We start from the raw sequence: 20,421 nt of genomic DNA on the forward strand, positions 1-20,421 counted from the left end.
CAACCAGGGTTCCGTGGAACCCTAGGGTTCCTACAATGGTAGCTAGGGGTTCCTTGAGCAATGACCAATTTTTGCCTCTAAGATAAGTTCCCACTGACACCAATGATCTTTTTAGTTATCTGTAGGAGGGAAATTCTTCCCCAAGACCACAGATGCAAGGAACATTCTTCCACTAACCATCACATCAATGTATCATGAGTTGTAGATATAGCCATTTTTAACAGGTGTTCCCTGAGACCGAAAGGTTATTTCAAGGGTTCCTCCATGTTGAAAAGGTTGAGAAAGTCTGATTTATACTATGAATCCTCTTAGAGCCTTTGATAAAATAAAGAATAATAATAATAAAAAAAAATTGTAGCAGCATTAACTAGTAGTAGTTGGTCACATTACACTGGACTTGTTCTATAATGTTGAAGATGTTTTGTAACTTAACAATCTACATCTTCAGGGGGCTTTGAAAGACATGAAACATCTTCAGCATTACCAAATAAGTCCAGTTGAATGTGACTAACTACTACTAGCTATACTATAACCTGGATAAATGAGAGCCTTCACAGACATAGAGGAGACTGGGTTTCTATGATGGCTAATCTGTTGCAGCATGTTAATGAATGTATGTTAAGGTGCGCCACTTTACAAGGTAATGTGAATTGCAGTAAGGCAGCCCATTCATTATGAATGAGCTGCCTATGTACCAAAAAGGATTAAAAAAAATAAATAAATGACCCTTGTTTTTAGCAGAGCAGTGGACCACGACACATGGTACTGCCTCTACTGGTTGATGCCTCTCACCTTGTTCACTGCAAAGCTACTTTGTACAACATGAGTGATGGCTTGAGTAAATAAAACTAAAGAAATGCTTCCTCCTCGTAGCAGCAGACTGAGGACATCCTTCCCGTCAGGCAGACCTTGAGAGTCATTGGAACTGAGCTCAAGAACTGTTTTTCTGACAAAGGGTCTTTTTTTGTTAAATAAATTGTATTTGTATATTGTGACATGTCAGAACTATACGTAATATAATGTAATGTTATGCATAAAAAAAAATCATACAAAATTACATACATAATTATAACAAATTATACAAAACATTCTGTATAAGTGATGTGAATATATCACAAGCTCATCAATTATAATGTGCATCCATTCTTATCTGTAATCTTCACCAATTAAAGTGCATGAAATAGTGTAGAAAGGATACAGTGCAGCCACCAGTGGACACATTCTCACCCTGAACAGTGTCCCTTAATATAACACAGAGGTTGTAACATTTAGCTTCCCTTAACAAACTTTTCTAGGAGTGCTCAATGGAATAAAAATAAAAGACTGCACAGTGCTCAGTTCAATAAAAAATCATATTAAAAACTGAATAAAACTCTACACTAATAACACTATACAGAACACCAATATTGTGTACAAGATGTCAGAAGGCTTCCAGCAGTGATAGATACTGGCCGCAGGAAAAAGTCCTATATAAGACCTTTTAAAATATTAAAGCCTAACTTCAGCTTTGTTATCATTTTAAATAATTCATTCTGGCTAAACAATGTTTTTTTTTGCTACTACATATGGATGCTGTCAGCATTGTATGAACTGTGTAAAGCATTAGCTACATACTGCATACTGCACGGTGTTCTGACAGTGGCACAAAGACAACCCAACCTGTTCCCGGAACAAAACTGAACCAGACAGAGTGCGGATCAGCCAGTCACAGGAAGCCTTGTATTTTTATTAATGAATATTAGGCTTCTTCTGAATGGCTGAGGTGGAGATTGTGATGTCATTCACCCACCTCAGCCATTCAGAGCAAGCCTGTGGATGCACAGTCTATTTGGTGAAATTTTGATATATTCATGTCACATAAATGGATTGTATCATTTACTTGTTATAAATTATGTATCATTTGTTTTAATTATGTATGTAATGTATATCATTTTGTATACATTTTAAACTATGGGGTTTATTTACTAAAACTGGAGAGTGCAAAATCTGGTGCAGCTCTGCATAGAAACCAATCAGCTTCCAGTTTTTTTTTTTTTTTGTCAAAGCTTAACTGAGCAAGCCAATGTTAGAAGCTGATTGGCTACCATGCACAGCTGCACCAGATTTTACATTCTCCAGTTTTAGTAAATCAACCCCTATGTTTTGTATTTGTATACATGAATTATTGGCATTAACCATGGCTATTCACGTTTTAGTAGCCTACATATATTGCGAAAAATACACAAAGGCAGGCGCAAATGCCTAGTGCATTGCCATAAACCTTTATTGGTCATAAATTGCACACAAAAAAACATACTTACAAGTGTGCTTAGAAAAAAGGCATTGAATCACATCATATTACTCTCCAGCACCGGGGACAGCATAGCACAGCCCCATTGGTCCGTCGGTAAAGTCTTACGTGTTTCGAGGGAAGCGTCCCCTTCCTCATTTTATATGAACTGAAATGTAACCACTCTCCGCCTATACCCTCCCTTTATAAGGATGTTTACTCTGAGGTGGGCAGCAGCATTCCCATTCTTGTCCAGTGATACCATCTAGATGTCTATATCTCTGTAGCACTGGAGGGTGCATGTCAATCATTTAGCAATTTGTTCATTTTTATTATAGCAGGGCACAGGACTTTTTTTTTCAGTTATTTATTATAAATTAAATTGTTTCATTGTGGCACTACCAGCTTGTTTTCTAGAGGTTTTCCATGTAGCGTTTTTATTAAAATATTGGTTTTCTTGCATACAGAGCAAATGAGGATGCAGCATCTAGACTCCTAGATTGCTAGGATACAGGCAGCTCCTGTCACCCCAAGTCCTAGGTTGCTGGGGCGCAGGTGGCTCCTGAGGCCTAGTATCTTAGGCTGCTGAGAGTGTCCTGTCTGCTGGCAACCTTGGTATTCAGGACTAGTAGTGTACATTTATCATTTATGCTGAATGCCGGTCCTATGTAAATGTTAGCACAAACATTTAAATGTGTAGCATGCTAAAAATGGTCTTTTTTTTTTTTGCACAGCTAAATTTAGCTCCAGATTATGGAGCTGTGCTCACCTGTGTACATGGGCCCATTGTAGCTGCATTCAGATCAGTAAAAACGCATTACGAATTTGAGCGCAACGTATTTTGTGCCTGTATGCATGCACCCTAAAAGTGATCAAGCCATCACCAGAACAAGTGCTCCATTACAAGACTCTCCCTTGATTCCTTTTCTAGTAACAACCCTTAGTTTTGGATACACCTTTGGTTTCAGGTTTCATAAGAGTATAAAATTAAAAATGCCTCACATTTGTTATTATTATTATTATTATACAGGATTTATATGGCGCCAACAGTTTGCGCAGCGCTTTACAACATGGGGCAGACAGTACACTTACAATACAAATCAATACAGGAGGGATCAGAGGGCCCTGCTCGTTAGAGCTTACAATCTAGAAGGGAGGGTCAAGTGGAGACAAAAGGTAATAACTGTGGGGGATGAGCTGATGGGAAAAAAAATAAAAATTGTTTACTGAAAGCCATTGTAAATAGTACAGGAGCCTCTATTTCTAGCCTCCTTCTGAAAATGCTCAATGCCTAGATGTGTATGGCTATAATAGCTCTGGGTAACCAACTTGGAACAAGGATGCTGTAAATTAGTGTCAGAATTCCTTGTCCCTATGCTTGACCTGGGTCAGTAACACAAAGCACAGAAGTTAAAGTATTACTAAACCAACAAAAGTAAAATCAGTCTGTATATGCAGCATAGCATGCTTGTTATACTCACTGTGGAACTTAAGGGGTTAATCCTCTGCATTGTGTAAAAAGGCTGTTTTATCCTATATGCACAGATCCTCCCCCTCCTGTACTGTCTATCTGGGGAACGCCAGCTACCATAGGCAGGGTAGCCGACCTGCACATGCTCAGTTGTGTCTTTTATGCTGGAGAGAACATTCACTTGTTCTCAGAGCTAGCCAGGTCACATGATATTGACTTCACACATGTGAGCGTGTATACAGGCTGTAGTGGAAATCTCCTCCTACCTGAACTCTCAGCACTGGAGAACCTGTGCAGTTTATCACTGACCGTGGTATACAAATCAGCCAAAAAGGTATATAGTGGCAGTATTTTAATGTAAAAAGAAGGTTTACAAGCTGTGGGCACTGTGGGGGGGGGGGGGGGGGGGGCAGATGAACTATTTTCATATTAGTAGGTTTAGTAACACTTTAAGCCATCAGCATGACAGCCAGGTAACTGACACTGTCAAAAAGAATCCCACATAATTCTTTTGTAATAGGTGCACTTTAGGTGCTCATGTGGACAGACCAGAGGTGCTCAATGTGTGTTATGTTAGTGACTGTGTACTTTGTCATCAAAAAGATTCATCTTTCTATATGCTCTGTTTTGCATGTGATGAATGGTGCATTGTTATTGTGGGTGGTCAAGAAAAAATAGGGGTTGATTTACTAAAACTGGAGAGTGCAAAATCTGCTGCAGCTCTTCATAGAAACCAATCAGCTTCCAGTTTTTAGGCTCAGTTCACATCTAGGCATTGCTATTTTTATTTTGAAGATGACAAGTCACCAATGAAAAGCAGTAGAAACGCCTGTAAACCTGCCAAAAAGAAGCTCATGTACTTTTTGAGAGACGGGTATTTTGCTTAAGGCAACAGAATGCTCAGATGTGAACAGGGGCCATTGAAATGACTGGGATTTGTCTTGTTGGGCGTTTTTAGAGCTGAGGCTTAGAGCAGAAAAAAGGCCTAAAAACACCTAGATGTGAACTGAGCCTTACTGTCAAAGGTTAATTGAACAAGCTAAAGTTAGAAGCTGATTGGCTAACATGTGCAGATGCTCCAGATTTTGCTCTCTTCAGTTTTAGTAAATCAACCCCAATATGTGTTTGGCATGAAAATATCATTTTTAGCCTTGCATGTAATATATTGTGGTTACTAAATCTTAAAACTTTGCATGTTTACCAGAATACAAATGCTGCAAAATGATCTGTCTTTTTTTAGGAATATTAAGGCCCTGTTTTGCACTAAATCTAATGTCTGTTTTTTCATTCTTAATTTATTGCCTACAGATATCTGTACAGTTGTATGATCTCGCTAAAATTATGTATAGGTCTTTCGATCCCTGTGGGTTTTATAAATAACAGGAATTGCATCCAGCATTCAAAACTTATAAACAAGCAATGGGCCTGGGGCATGCCCAAATAACATTTTGACATGTCTGGTATTTACCATATGATTTGGTGTGTCTTAATATTTATTTGCTAAATAGAGTTCCAATGAGATGTTCCATATCATGCAAAACTATTCAAAGTGGTTAGTGAATCAGGTATTTTGTTTCAGTTTACAGCCAGCAACCAGAAATATTATGCAGGCATGGTGCTTCCCAAACTTTGATCAGTGGTGTACCATCATCACAATGTATGCAGAGCTGAAGTACCACCTGTTGTATGTTACCATGCACAACTCTCAGGTGCATAGATACAATAATCCTTTAGCTTCGAAATTACACTACACAGCCCTCACTATAAACATAAATGTAAACCTTTCTTCTTGTCTACCTCATGATTCCACTCATGCATCCCCTTCTCTCTCGTTATGGCCTATAAGACTGTGGGGAGAAAGTGTTTTCCTAAAAATTGCCCTGGATCTCATACAGGCTCACTATCATAAACCATAATATGATGTTCACTTGTTCAGGTAGATCCTGAATGCAATCATTGCCATTATAAAAATACTGGCTAGCTAAACCTGACCTCTAGGAATGGTTAAAGAATTACCCTGTCCTTTTGCACAAACTAAGTATGTGCACAAATTACATCTGACAAACTAAGTATGTGCACAGTCCATCCTTAAAAATAATTTTAAGATGATGACTCCTTCATATTCAGTATTAACACGGTTTTGCTTAGCAGATAGTAGACCGAGTAAAGAAAATAAATTTGTAATTAGAAAAACCAAACGGGGAATGTGAAGCAACTTTCAGGCACTGCCATCCCTGACCTGACCAGACTTGGTCCTCAGAGTTTTCACTGGCCCAGAACTTACATAAAGCTAATGAAGTCAAAAGAATGTCACAACCCCTAAATTCGGATGAAGCCTTGGTATTGGCATAATCGCAACAAACTGTTATTTTCAAAAGCGAAGGTAAGACATAAAATTGTATCTAAAGCCATTTGTTTTTTTATAAAAGTGATAAGGAAATAAGGAAATAAGTCCTGGTGACCACTTTCTTCAAGACTGAAAGTGAGAGAAAACAGTCAACAGAACAAGAATAGAAAGGACACTTTCAATAAGGACTTTGTTCTGGTGACAACTGAATAAGAGGGGATATCCCCTCAGTATAAAGAATTTGTTCTTATTTCTGATGTTTTATGGGAAAGGAAGCGAAAGATTGGTAGACGGCAAAAAAAAAAAACCTAACAGGGCTTTTTTTATTTCCTTTTCCTACTCAAACAGAAAAAAAAAGACTATAGACATACTGTTACTAAATCCACAACAGTAAAATCTGTCTGTATATGCAGTAAAGCATGCTCATTATATTCATGTGAAATCTAAAGGGTTAATCCTCCACACTGTGTAAAAAGGCTGTTTGATCCTGTCTTCTGACCCTCCCCTTCTTTTACAATCACTGTGCTGATAGAACAGAGCCCTAGGAGGCACTCTGCACATGCTCAGTTTGGTGTGTATTGCTAGAGAGCTCTTTTTTTGGGAAGGTGCATTTCATCAGCACAGGCCCAATGAGCACTGTCCAGACAGAGGGTCAGGGTTCATGGAGCCTCATAGGACAGTCAGAAGAGAATGAAAACTCCTCCTACATGCTTTAACCAGTGCTCGCCAGGACACTGATAGAAGTCACAAGACTGTTATGTACAGCTAATGAGAAAAGCTATTTAGCACTAGCAGTTTATATTTACAAATATAATTGCATTTCCATGTTCTGTGTACTGTGGAAGACCAGATATAGTAAATGCAGGGTTCTGGGTTTAGTAACACTTTAAGTATTGTCAAGAGAGGGATCTGCATCACTTTGCAAAGATTGAGGTAAGTTTCTGTTCCTGCAACTTCAAGTCATCATTAAGCAAGCACTATGTATGACACTGAGCATTTTTTGGGTTCCATCAATACTAGTCTGACAGTCTGATTTTTTTTTCACGGAGATAAGCGGGTGTAATAAATAGAATGAGGATTTTTCCATTTGTTGAAGTTTGTGTAGTATACGGTAAATGGCTGCAGGTGAAAACACCTAAGAAGATACTGAACTGCAATCGGTATATTACAGCCAACAGTGTAAGCAGGAATCTTTAGCACCCTAATCAAATCCCTTAGTCCCTTAATATACATTGGAAGAAACTCTAAAACTCTAATTTATGATAAAAGGCAATTCCATTTAAGTAGATATTGTGCAGTTCGCATTGCCTATTTCCAACCATTAAAATATACAATAGTGGCCATCATATCTTTAAACAGATCCAATCAGAACTCATTCCAGTGAGGACTGGGGCAATCATGAGTAAATTTAAATCTGAAGAGATCATTATTCTCAACCCTGTCATCACCTTTCCGTACACTCATCCATGCTTCAAAATGCTCAAAAACCAAGCAATCTTCATCAATTTCCAGTAATATCTACTGTAGTGTGTAGACCAATCTGCAATATTGTCATGAGATAAAGTAATGAGAGATGGTAATGAATGCCAAGTAAAGCTCTACAAATATGACATTGTGACAGCTGTCAGTTACAAGTGCCTTTTAATGATTTGGGTTTGATCTGTGATGAGAATGTTCCTGTTCAGACAGTGTAGTGTCTAATCAAAAACAGTAGTGCTGTTAACCCACCAGCAGAGGAACAGGCTGTAGAATTTTGAAGCTAATTAGAAATATGACTTAAATATTGCTCCTTTAACCAATACATAGACAAAAGTACATGTATTAAAATTCTGCAATGCTTGTATCAAAATGGGCATATATCTGTCATTAGGAATAAAGGACTGTAAATAATTCAACTTACTGACGTACAGAGTTATTGTGTGGAAAGAAAAGGATTTATAAGGCAGTATATAAGGATTAAAAGTGCCAGGATAGATTTACTTCCATATGTAATGAAGGGGACTAACACCACAAATGCAATCATTATTGATGACGAGCATGCACCACTGGCTAAACCCTATAATATTATGGCATATCACAAGTAATCCATGCTATAATATACCAATAATCCACTTAGTGCAACTATAGCTAAAATTCATGGCACGGTAAGCCTTTCATTCCCAGGGAAGACACCCATGGAACCAGTTAACTCTTGCAAGCATGCTGTGGTTTACTGTAGAGAAAGTGATGCCTTCTTTGACCGATTAGTGAGTCTGTAGAGAAGTTTGGCTACACAGCAGAGGCTATCACGGTGCTTGCTTTTCACATTTCATTAGGAATAGCATGAGAGACACAAAGTCTTAGTACAGATCTGTTGTCTGAATAAGCTGCCAGTCTTACCTAATGTATTCTGTATAAAATTGCCTTACCTAGGCTAAGGTCTAACAAGCACTCAAAAGACCCCATCTTAATATATTATTATGGCAGATGCTACCACAGTCTATAGAAGCAGATAATCCTTATGAATTGTACTATGTGCAAAATAATGAACTGTGTTGGAGACAAATTGTGATTTGTATTTTATTACTGTGGAAAAAAAAAAAACAGAAAAGTGCAGAAATGTCATTTTAATGGAAGCCTTTATGGATAGGGCATACATGTGAGTTCAGTTCATTATGCACGACTGCTGAAATGACTTGCCGAAGCTAAAAAAAAAAAAGAAAGGTGGAAGAAAAATTGTCAGTGGGAATGAAATGTTCAGAATGCAGGAATACATAAAACTGTTCTTGCTTAAAGCACAGTTTCTAGCAAAGATCAGCTAGAAGCACAGATTTATGGAAAGCACTGGTGCATTAAGCAGCAATCTGCACATTGATGTGTGCTGGAGTGTACAAGACAAACTCTAGCTTGTAAGGATTTAACTGGTCTCACTGGCTGCCCTGCTCACCTGTCGTCCAGACATCTGCCTCTCTCTGTGACACTGCATCACTTGCCATGGAGCTAACTAACCTGAAACTTGCCACTCCAAATCACTACAAATAACACAACACCTAGTGCACAATGGACAAGGATCTCCTGATTTCAGGGAATGACCCTCTTAGCTGAAGACCAGTTTGCTGCTATTTCTAGATAGCCTTAAAGTTGTAAAGATGCTTTCACAGCACAGCATCCTTTGACAGGTACATTGTCATTCTCTAGATCCACTATATTAATATAATACAGCCTTATGGCTATGAATGGAAAGCACACAGCATTCTTGCCCCCCATCATTTAAACCAATACCAGGGAAAAAGCCCCAACACTGACATCCAGCTTTACCTTTAACCATCCGGGTGATAAAGTTTATCCAGCAAGCCTAACTAGCAAAGTTACTCGTACTGGAATGTACAGTTCGGGCTTTAGCTGTTAGCACTGGCAGGTAACATTTCTGATTGCTACAATATGTTGATAAATCATTAACAGCTTTAATTAGCAAGGCTTGTAAAGTAACATTATCTTTGCCCTTACCTGTCTGCTGATCTGATGGTCAACTTGCACGTTGCCAGCTGCCCAGCTAGCAGTTGGCACCCCTCAGAGGCATCCTCCGACCTTTATCCCGACAATTGCTGCATTAGATCGGAGGTGAATGGCAGTTGGTATCCAGAGCCTGTGCCAGCTGCTTCTTGGTGTCTGCGATGTACTGTATACAGCAGCTTCAGCACTTTGTGTCTCAGAGTAAGTGCAATCTCACAGAAGGATGTGGAAAAGCAGAAAGCCCTCCTAGAAATCACCAGCTTTTGGCTTTCAGGGAATAGCTATCCAGTCCTGCAGTGCTGAAAAAAAAAAAAGAAAAAAAAGACAAGTCCCCCTAAACTGACAGCATCCTTAAATCAGGTAGAGATAGGTCTCCCTCAGTGTGTGGAATAGTAGGCAGTGATGTGCTCTAGCAGTGCTGGAAGGCTCTGTGATCTCCTTTAGTTAACATCTCTATCCAGATCTCTCTCCTTGCTGCAGCTCCACTCAGCTGCACTATTATTCAAAGGCCCACAGCACTGCCTACTGCTTAACTCATTAACTGCCATTTGATCTGGAGACTCTGCTGCCACAGCCTGTGTCTCTCCTTATATATTCATCACATCCCCAGGAGGAAACATTCGTTTTTCTGATGCAGCTGAAATCTGTGTTCATTACATAGCCCAAGTAATGATGGAGCATAACATACAAGCATGTGCATAACAAAAATGTGCCTGTATGCACACCTGAGCAGAGCGTGTTCCTAGTGATTTTTAAAGCGATTTTTTTTTTTTTTGCAGGCGTTTTACAAGCTTTTTGCACATGTATCAAGCTTCAGACGTTTGTTTCCTTGGCGAAGGGAGAAGAGCAGGTTTATGGCTAAGTTTGGATGTGCGGCAGACTTTCCACGGAAGGACTGCTTTCTAGAGGCATTTGACAGGCAGAGAAGAGACGCCTCCTCCAAGTCTTTTTTAACCCTGCGCAAAACCGTGTGCAATACATGTGGTTGCAGCACAATCTTATTCACAGGGGTAGAATTTTGAGTATACACCCCCCACCAACTTAAAGCGGATGTAAAGCACGCTTGGTGATTTTTACCTACAATAAGGCTTACCTGTTGGTAAAATGAATATCTCCTAAACGTAGGGTTGCCACCTCATCCCTTTAAACCTGAACACACATGAATTATACAGGTTCTGAGGCTAATTTACTGCAAATAAGGCACCAAGTGAGTTTACTTACCACCTTAATCAGCCACAGAACCTGTGTAATCAGGTGTTCGGTTTTAAAGGGATGAGGTGGCAACCCTACCTAACCGTCCACCGTTTAGGAAATATTCACCCTGGATTCAGCCAGTTACGTCACCGGCACATGCCCTCTGAAGGTCCAGACATAATGTGAACACTATAGTTGCTCGCCCCGGATCGCCACCGTGAATATGCAGATGAAGGAAAAAGGATGGCCCCACACCACAATGGTATCAAAGCCTTTAAAACTCTTTATTGTCACCGTGCCAGACAACAAACAGGAACACTGTTGTTGACGCGTTTCACATGGACAATTTGTGCCTACACATAACACACACATAACTCATACCTTGCCGGACCGTCAGAGCTTTGTGCTGAAACCGAGGGTTCCTGTGATCCTGTGATCACGAGTGACGTAATTATGGCTCCGGGAAATCACATAGCCGGAGCACAGGAACCCAGAAGAAAGACCGGGGGAAGATGTCAGAACCCTTAGCATGCAGCGTGCCACTGGAAGACTTCATTCCAAGGTCAGTATTTCATAATGTACTGGTATGCATAGCATACCAGCACATTATGCAATTGCCTTACAGGTGTTTTTTTTTAAACATCCAAGGTTTACTATCACTTTAAGGCTCCATGCACACTAGCCAGGCCTATAGCAAAATGACGGCCGGACGGTGGTTCAGTTATCCTGACTGGGCGTGATAGATGTCCAGCAGGATAACTGCGTGGCGATTGGTGGTGCGGCGTGTCAGTCTGACACACCGCTACACCAATCTTGGTAAAGGGGCCCCTGACAGAGGCTCTTAACCACGTGATCAACCGTGTCCAATCACGACTGATCACAATGTAAACAGGAGAAGCCGTTGATCGGCTTTTCCTCACTCGCGTCTGACAGATGCGAGTAGAGGAGAGCCGATCGGCGACTCTCCTGATGGAGGGGCCTGTGCTGATTGTTTATCAGCGCAGCCCCCTCCCCTGCAGATGCCCACCCAGAACCACCAGGGATGCCGCCAGACCACCAGGGATGCCCACAAAGGTAACCCAAAAGATATGCCACCCTGGTCCACCAGGGAGATGACAATCAGTGCCAAGGCAGATGGCAATCGGTGCGTGCCAGTGCCATCAGTGATGCCTGTCAGTGCCATCTATCAGTGCCGCGTATCAGTGCCCATCAGTGCCCAGCAGTGCTGTCTATCAGTGCCGCCTATCAGTGCTCATCAGTGCCGCCTATCAGTGCCCATCATCAGTGCCCGTCAGTGTCACCTGATTGGTGCCATCTGATTGGTGCCGCCTTATCACTACCCGTCAGTGCCGCCTTATCAGTGCCCATCAGTGAAGGAGAAAATTTACTTATTTACAAAATTTTATAACAGAAACAAAAGAAAAACTTTTTTTTTTAAAGTTTCGGTCTTTTTTTATTTGTTGAGCAAAAAATAAAAAACAGCAGAGGTGATCAAACACCACCAAAAGAAAGCTCAATTTGTGGGAACAAAAAGATAAACATTTTGTTTGGGTACAATGTAGCATGACCACGCAATTGTCATTTAACTGCATGCCGACCAGCCGCCGCAGTTGCACTGCAGCAACATGGCTTGGCTGCGCAAATAGCCGTCATGTTATGTCGGTAACATAGACAGCCACTAGGGGGCATGGGTGTGCTGCCGGAGGCGCGCATGCGCGTGTCCCCTGTTCACCCACAGAACAGATGCGAGTGCCCGGTGGTCCTGACCGCCGGGCTCCCGCGATTACTCGGGACACACCGAGAACTGGGATGTGTGTGTGTAAACACACAGTTTCCAGTTCTCTGAGGGGAGAACAGACAGATCGTCTGTTCATACAGAGTCAGAGACAGAGACAATCTGTCATGTCCCCTGCACAGTCCCATCCCCCCTTCAGTTAGAACACACACTAGGACACACTTAACCCCTTCACTGCTAGTGACATTTTTACAGTAATAAATGCAATTTTATAGCACTGATCGCTGTAAAAATGCCAATGGTCCCAAAAATGTGTCAAAATTGCCCGACGTGTTCGCCATAATGTTGCAGTCCCGATAAAAGATGCAGATTGCCGCCATTACTAGTACAAAAAAAATTAATAATAAAAAAGCCATAAAAATATCCCCTATTTTGTAGACACTATAACTTTTGCGCAAACCAATGAATATACGCTTATAGCGATTTTTTTTTACCAAAAATATGTAGAAGAATACGTATCGGCCTAAACTGAGGAAAAAAATGTTTTTTTTTCATGTATTTTTGGGGGTTATTTATTATAGCAAAAAGTAAAAAATATTGCGTCTTTTTCAAAATTGTCGCTCATTTTTGTTTATAGCGCAAAAAATAAAAACCGCAGAGGCGATCAAATACCACCAAAAGAAAGCTCTATTTGTGGGGAAAAAAAGGACGTCAATTTTGTTTGGGTGTAACGTCGCATGACTGCGCAATTGTCAGTTAAAGCAAAGCAGTGCTGAATCGCAAAAAGTGCTCTGGTCAGGAAGGGGGTAAAATCTTCCGGGGCTGAAGTGGTTAAACAGTGACAGCCCTGAAAGCTGAAAATTGTCTCAGGCAGGAAGGGGGGTAAGTACCTGGTATTGAAGTGGTTAAAGAGGAACTGCAGTCTGCTCACATAATTTGTAATAAAAACACCTTTGCCATTCTGAAGCTTCCCTCCAACCACTTTGCATATTATTTTATATATACTGTGATTCTATACTTGCCAAATATGCTACAGAAATCTCCCTCCACTGAGTCTGGCTGCATCCATTTTAACTTTGGGCAGCTAAAGCTGCTGCCTGTTCACTTCCTGGATTTACACAGACACAAAGAAGCACACCTCCAGCTCTGCAGCCCTGCTGCTCTGATTAGCCCTCTTATGACTCATCCTCCCCTCCCTTCCTGGCAAACTCTCACGAGAGTGAGAAAGAGAGCTGTGCGTGATGTCATAAGCCTAGACTAATGACCAGACAAGAAACAGGAAGTGGGCTGTATAAGGTATATAACGGCAGAAAAAAAATTTTTTACTATCCAAAGTTAAAACAACAAGGATAGATTTAATAGATGGAAGATTTAATAGATGGAAAGATTAAAAAATTACTGAAGGTCCGCTTTAAGCTCAAGAAAAGCTAGAAACAAAATGCTGGATGAAAAATGCTGTTGTGCCAGCTTCTAGTAACATTTTAGTAGCGTTTAGGTGCATTAGCATTGTTTTAGGGTTTTTGCAGTACATGAAGAAAAAAAGCTGTCAGTAGCATTTTAGTAGCATTTAGAAGCAGTTAGGAGCATTCCTCTTTTTTTCTGCTGGAAAAATGTTCCAAGAAACTCTACAAAAACAATTATTTGTTTGCTCCTAGATGCTGAAGCTCAAAAAAATGCTAATAGCCTAAAGTAGTGAGCATGGACACATAGGATTACACTATTTATCTTCTAGGAGTAGCCGAAAAATAAATGCTAATAACAGCTTCTAGGAGCTTAAAAAAACACTAGTGTGCATGGAGCCTGAAGCTGAATTCCAGGCACAAAAACTTTAATTTAAATATATTCCTCTATAGTCACAATCAATATAAATTCCCTTTGTGAGTGCCAAATGCCTTAGCAAACCCAGTTATTACCTTGTAAAAGTAGTATTGTCATCATAGGCGTGCGCAGGTTGATGTGCCAGGTGTGCCTGGGCACACCCCACCCTAATCACCAGGAGGGGTATGCCTATATATCAATAATAATGTACAAGTGAATGTGAGAGATGACATCACTAAGGAAGCTAGGAAGAAGGTGGTATCCTTATGGGTAGAGCTCCAGAGGGATGAAGCTAAGGGGAAAATAATACTGGGAGTATGCTATAGGCCCCCTAACCTGAGGGAGGAGGGGGAGACAGATTTCCTATCAGAATTTGGATTAGCAGCAAGGATGGGAAGTGTTATCATAATGGGAGATTTTAATTATCCAGACATAGACTGGTCAGAGGGAAACACGCATTCATCTAAGGCTTGCCAGTTCCTAAATGTCTTGCAGGACAATTTTATGGGTCAGATGGTAGACGCACCAACTAGAAATAAAGCGTTACTGGATCTACTGATTACCAACAATACAGACCTGATCACGATGTGGAAATACAGGGAAATTTAGGAAACAGCGATCACAGGTCAATTGGCTTCAGTATAAATCACACAAATAGGAAACATAAGGGGAATACAAAGACACTGAATTTCAAAGGAGCCAACTTCTCTAAACTACAGACCTTGCTAGAAGGCATAAATTGTGATACAATTTTAGGAACAAAGAACACGGAGGAGAGATGGGTATGCTTTAAGAGCATATTAAATAAGGGCATTAGCCAATGCATCCCATTGGGTAATAAATTTAAAAGAGCGAACAAAATTCCTGGATGGCTTAACTCCAATGTAAAAATGCATATAAAAGCAAAGAGAAGGCCTTCAAAAAATACAGGGTTGAGGGATTATCATCAGCATTCAGAATTTATAAAGAATGCAACAAGAAATGTAAGGGTGCAATAAGGATAGTTAAGATAGAACATGAAAGACACATAGTGGAGGAGAGCAATTGCAATTACAAGTATGTAAACAGTAAAAAAGGGACAGACCATATTGGCCCCATAAAGAATGAGGAAGGACATCTGGTTACAAAGGATGGGGAGATGGCAAAGGTATTGAATTTATTCTTCTCCTCAGTCTTCACGAGGAAATCGGGGGGCTTCAGTAACCAAAACTGCAGTGTTTATCCTCATGATACATCACAGGAAGCACCCCCATGGACAGAATTAGAATTAGACTTGGGAAACTTGACATTAATAAATCACCAGGACCAGATGGCTTGCACCCGAGGGTACTTACGGAACTCGTTTAAGTATTTGCCAGACCATTGTTCCTCATTTTTACTGACAGTCTACTGACTGGAATGGTACCAGGTGATTGGAGAAAAGCCAATGTAGAACCAATATTTAAAAAGGGCCCAAAATGCATCCCTGGGAATTACAGACCAGTTAGCCTAACATCAATAGTATGTAAACTCTTGGAGGGGATGATAAGGGACTGTAACGGAACGTCCCCCACACTTCGCTTGAGTGCTTCCGTCAGTATACCACTTCCCCCCAGTCTGAATCTAGATATCAGATATTCCAACCGCTCACAAGCACAAAACAAGACGAAATTTGCTTAGCTGCTAACATGGACTCATTTATTAGAACTAAAATTACAAGTCTTTATATACAGTTAAAGAGGAGGTTCCCCCATCCTGCTCATATTATTACCAATACAACTGTAACCTAATTAACCTAATTAACATGAGCTAGTTTACTAAATCATTTACCCAGACTAGGTGACTCGGAGACATGACCTTTGGGCAGACTTGTGGTCACCGAGCTTCACACAGTATTATAAACACAATAGCAGGAGCTAATTACAATTAACAATACAAACAGTGATCTCCCCCCCCCTCCTCAGCCTAGTAGGCAACCAAATATAATATGAGTAGACTGTCCGACTACCACCCAGTTCTAGAGGCTAATGTGATCAGCTCTTTCAACTAACATGTGGAGTTCAGAATCAAATAAACTAAGAATAGTCTTTACATATATCCTGGGAGATATTGTGGATAAATATTACTGTCCCATTTTAAGCAATCCAAGACATACCCTCCCAGTCACCATTTCCAATATGGCATACACAAGGTTCCCAGAGTCTGTGTGTCCTGGGGGACAAGGACCCGTATCCAAAGTAACACCACCTCAAGGGTCCCTAGGCATGCAGCTCACAAAGCGCACTGTTCCCCCAAATGCCAGGGCCCATAATCAGTAGGCAAGAGGCTGGCATTCAGTCCCCTCCAAAAGCCTCTGTCCCGGGTGAGTTTGTCACAGGGACTATATACAAGATTTTAGTAATGAGAACGGTATCATTAGCAGTAATCAGCATGGGTTCGTAAAGAATAGTTCTTGCCAAACCAATCTATTAACCTTCTATGAGGAGGTGAGCTGCCATGTAGATAAAGGAAGGCCCGTAGACGTTTTGTATCTGGATTTTGCAAAAGCATTTGACATAGTTCCCCATAAACGTTTACTGTACATAATAAGGTCCATTGGCACGGACCATAGGGTGAGTACATGGATTGAAAACTGGCTACAAGGGCGAGTTCAGAGGGTGGTGATAAATGGGGAGTACTCAGAATGGTCAGGGGTGGGTAGTGGGGTCCCACAGGGTTCTGTGCTGGGACCAATCCTGTTTAATTTGTTCATAAACGACCTAGAGGATGGGGTAAACAGTTCAATCTCCGTATTTGCGGACGATACTAAGCTAAGCAGGGCAATAACTTCTCCGCAGGATGTGGAAACCTTGCAAAAGGATCTGAACAAATTAATGGGGTGGGCAACTACATGGCAAATGAGGTTCAATGTAGAAAAATGTAAAATAATGCATTTGGGTGGCAAAAATATGAATGCAATCTATACGCTGGGGGGGGGAGAACCTCTGGAATCTAGGATGGAAAAGGACCTGGGGGTCCTAGTAGATGATAGGCTCAACAATGGCATGCAATGCCAAGCTGCTGCTAACAAAGCATGCTCTCCAGTTCTAGGCACCAGTCCTCAGGAAGGATGTACTGGAAATGGAGGGAGTACAAAGAAGGGCAACAAAGCTAATAAAGGGTCTGGAGGATATTAGTTATGAGGAAAAGGTTGCGAGTACTGAACTTATTCGCTCTGGAGAAGAGACGCTTGAGAGGGGATATGATTTCAATTTACAAATACCATACCGGTGTCCCCACAATAGGGATATAACTTTTTCGCAGAAGGGAGTTTAACAAGACTTGTGGCCACTCATTAAAATTAGAAGAAAAGAGGTTTACCTTAAACTACGTAGAGGGTTCTTTACTGTAAGAGCAGCAAGGATGTAGAATTCCCTTCCACAGGCGGTGGTCTCAGCAGGGGGCATCGATAGTTTCAAGAAACTATTAGATAAGCACCTGAATGACCGCAATATACAGGGATATGCAATGTAATACTAACATATAATCACACACATAGGTTGGACTTGATGGACTTGTGTCTTTTTTCAACCTCACCTACTATGTAACTATGTGTGGTGCTGATTCCCCCTCCTGGCAAGGCTTCCGGTCCAGGCTACCTGGAGGTGTTCTGTACACAGAATGTGTACTGACCAGTCTCCAGAAACATCATTTCCTGCTTGTGTGATTGGCTCACTGATTTTCCTAGAAGTCTACACTAAGATACAAGTCAGATTTCAGGCATCCATTTCAACAAAAATGTAATTTTTGGTGAGATACTCCCAATAGGAATACGTCTAAAGGGATGCAGACCCTGCATATTCCCTCATTAGTGTTCTGCAGCTTCCACAGCTGACTGATAATTATGAAACCACTCCCATTAGACCCACTTAGCCCAGAGGCACAGACAAACACAAAGTGATTTTTTCAGAAAAACAAAAGGTACAAATTTGCAACAAAGGTTTTTATAATCCTTGTAATGTACATTGATCACCCAGAGGGGAATGTTTTTTTTTCAACAAAAGTGGAGTTACTAAACTGTGTCTGTGAATGAACAGCAAGCCGTTCAGAGCACTTCCCATTCATTCACTGCCCAGTGCAACTGAGGCTGCAGAGAAAGACGTGTGTTTGAGCTTTGGGGTGCACACCCTAATGCAATAGGCTGTGCACACCTATGAGTGTCATCATCAGGGGCGCAGGGAGGGGGTGGCTAGGGGGGGCTGAAGCCCCAAACGTGACCCCGAAAAGCCCCGAGTCTATGGAATGCTGCATTCCATTGTTAGCCCCGAGCACCGGCCGCCGGGACCGATCTGATTGCGGGTGTGGCCGAAAGTGGCCGAGTGCGGCCGAAAGTAGCCGAGTCCCCAAGTGCCATAGCGCCCAAGTGCGGCCGGAAGTAGCTGAGTGAGTCCCCGAGTGCCATAGCGGCCGAGTGCAGCCGAAAGTGGCCGAATGCAGCCGAAAGTGGCCGAGTGCAGCTGAAAGCAGCCAAGTCCCCGAGTGCCATAGCGGCCGAGTGCAGCCGAAAGTGGCGGAGCGCCGCAGCTCCTGCCTTCTGGAGCGGGACGTGTGACGTGACATCCATTTTAGCCTGCAGGCTCCAGAAGGCGGGAACGCTACATCCCAGCTCGGGCAGGCGGCTCTCTTCTCCTCTCCTCCTCGGCTCCTCTCATGACGGCGACAAGTGACTGACTGCCTGCTGTGACCGCACACCACGGCTGAGCTGAGGTAGGTCAGACACACAGTTTGTGTATGTAGGTCAGTGTATGTAGGTCAGGCAGGTCAGCAGTCAGTGTATGTAGGTCAGTAGTCAGTGTATGTAGGTCAGGCAGGTCAGTGTATGTAGGTCAGGCAGGTCAGTGGTCAGTGTATGTAGGTCAGTGTATGTAGGTCAGTGGTCAGTGTATGTAGGTCAGTGGTCAGTGTATGTAGGTCAGTGGTCAGTGTATGTAGGTCAGTGTATGTAGGTTAGTGGTCAGTGTATGTAGGTCAGTGTATGTAGGTCAGTGGTCAGTGTATGTAGGTCAGTGTATGTAGGTCAGTGTATGTAGGTCAGTGGTCAGTGTATGTAGGTCAGTGTATGTAGGTCAGTGGTCAGTGTATGTAGGTCAGTGGTCAGTGTATGTAGGCCAGTGTATGTAGGTCAGTGGTCAGTGTATGTAGGTCAGTGTATGTAGGTCAGTGGTCAGTGTATGTAGGTCAGTGTATGTAGGTCAGTGGTCAGTGTATGTAGGTCAGTGGTCAGTGTATGTAGGTCAGTGTATGTAGGTCAGTGTATGTAGGTCAGTGGTCAGTGTATGTAGGTCAGTGTATGTAGGTCAGTGTATGTAGGTCAGTGGTCAGTGTATGTAGGTCAGTGTATGTAGGTCAGTGTATGTAGGTCAGTGGTCAGTGTATGTAGGTCAGTGATCTGTGTATGTAGGTCAGTGTATGTAGGTCAGTGTATGTAGGTCAATGGTCAGTGTATGTAGGTCAGTGTATGTAGGTCAGTGGTCAGTGTATGTAGGTCAGTGTATGTAGGTCAGTGGTCAGTGTATGTAGGTCAGTGTATGTAGGTCAGTGGTCAGTGTATGTAGGTCAGTGGTCAGTGTATGTAGGTCAGTGTATGTAGGTCAGTGGTCAGTGTATGTAGGTCAGTGTATGTAGGTCAGTGGTCAGTGTATGTAGGTCAGTGGTCAGTGTATGTAGGTCAGTGTATGTAGGACAGTGTATGTAGGTCAGTGTATGTAGGTCAGTGGTCAGTGTATGTAGGTCAGTGGTCAGTGTATGTAGGTCAGTGTATGTAGGTCAGTGGTCAGTGTATGTAGGTCAGTGTATGTAGGTCAGTGGTCAGTGTATGTAGGTCAGGCAGGTTGGTGTAATGGTCAGTGTCAGGCAGGTGTGTTTACTGCTGGTCAGCATTGATGGGCACTGGTAAGTCACACAACCCCACCACCCAGCCCAAAAAAAAAGCTGCGCCAACCACCACATACACCCACCCCCCCGGTTTTTGGACTTCGGGCTGAAGCCCCTGGTCTTTTTGCCAGCTAGCAACGCCCCTGGTCATCATCACTGTGCTGTACATAGTCTGTGCAGAGAGAAGAGCTATAGGAGGGACC

General features: G+C 41.9%; 1 protein-coding gene across 3 annotated transcripts in view; it reads right to left on the reverse strand.

Annotated features, from left to right (window-relative positions):
- The window catches only part of WSCD2 (WSC domain containing 2), a 542,380-nt gene extending 531,851 nt beyond the window's left edge, over nt 1-10,529 (reverse strand). For 2 of the 3 annotated variants that reach the window (XM_073625860.1, XM_073625869.1), the window contains exon 1: nt 9,574-10,529. The gene's annotated coding sequence lies outside the window, so the exon portion shown is untranslated. The remainder of the gene's footprint in view (nt 1-9,573) is intronic. The other variant, XM_073625878.1, reaches the window with a different exon arrangement.
- Nucleotides 10,530-20,421: the final 9,892 nt, after the last annotated feature.

The sequence above is a fragment of the Aquarana catesbeiana genome, linkage group LG01 (assembly GCF_042186555.1).
Source record: "Aquarana catesbeiana isolate 2022-GZ linkage group LG01, ASM4218655v1, whole genome shotgun sequence".
NCBI lineage: Eukaryota > Metazoa > Chordata > Amphibia > Anura > Ranidae > Aquarana > Aquarana catesbeiana.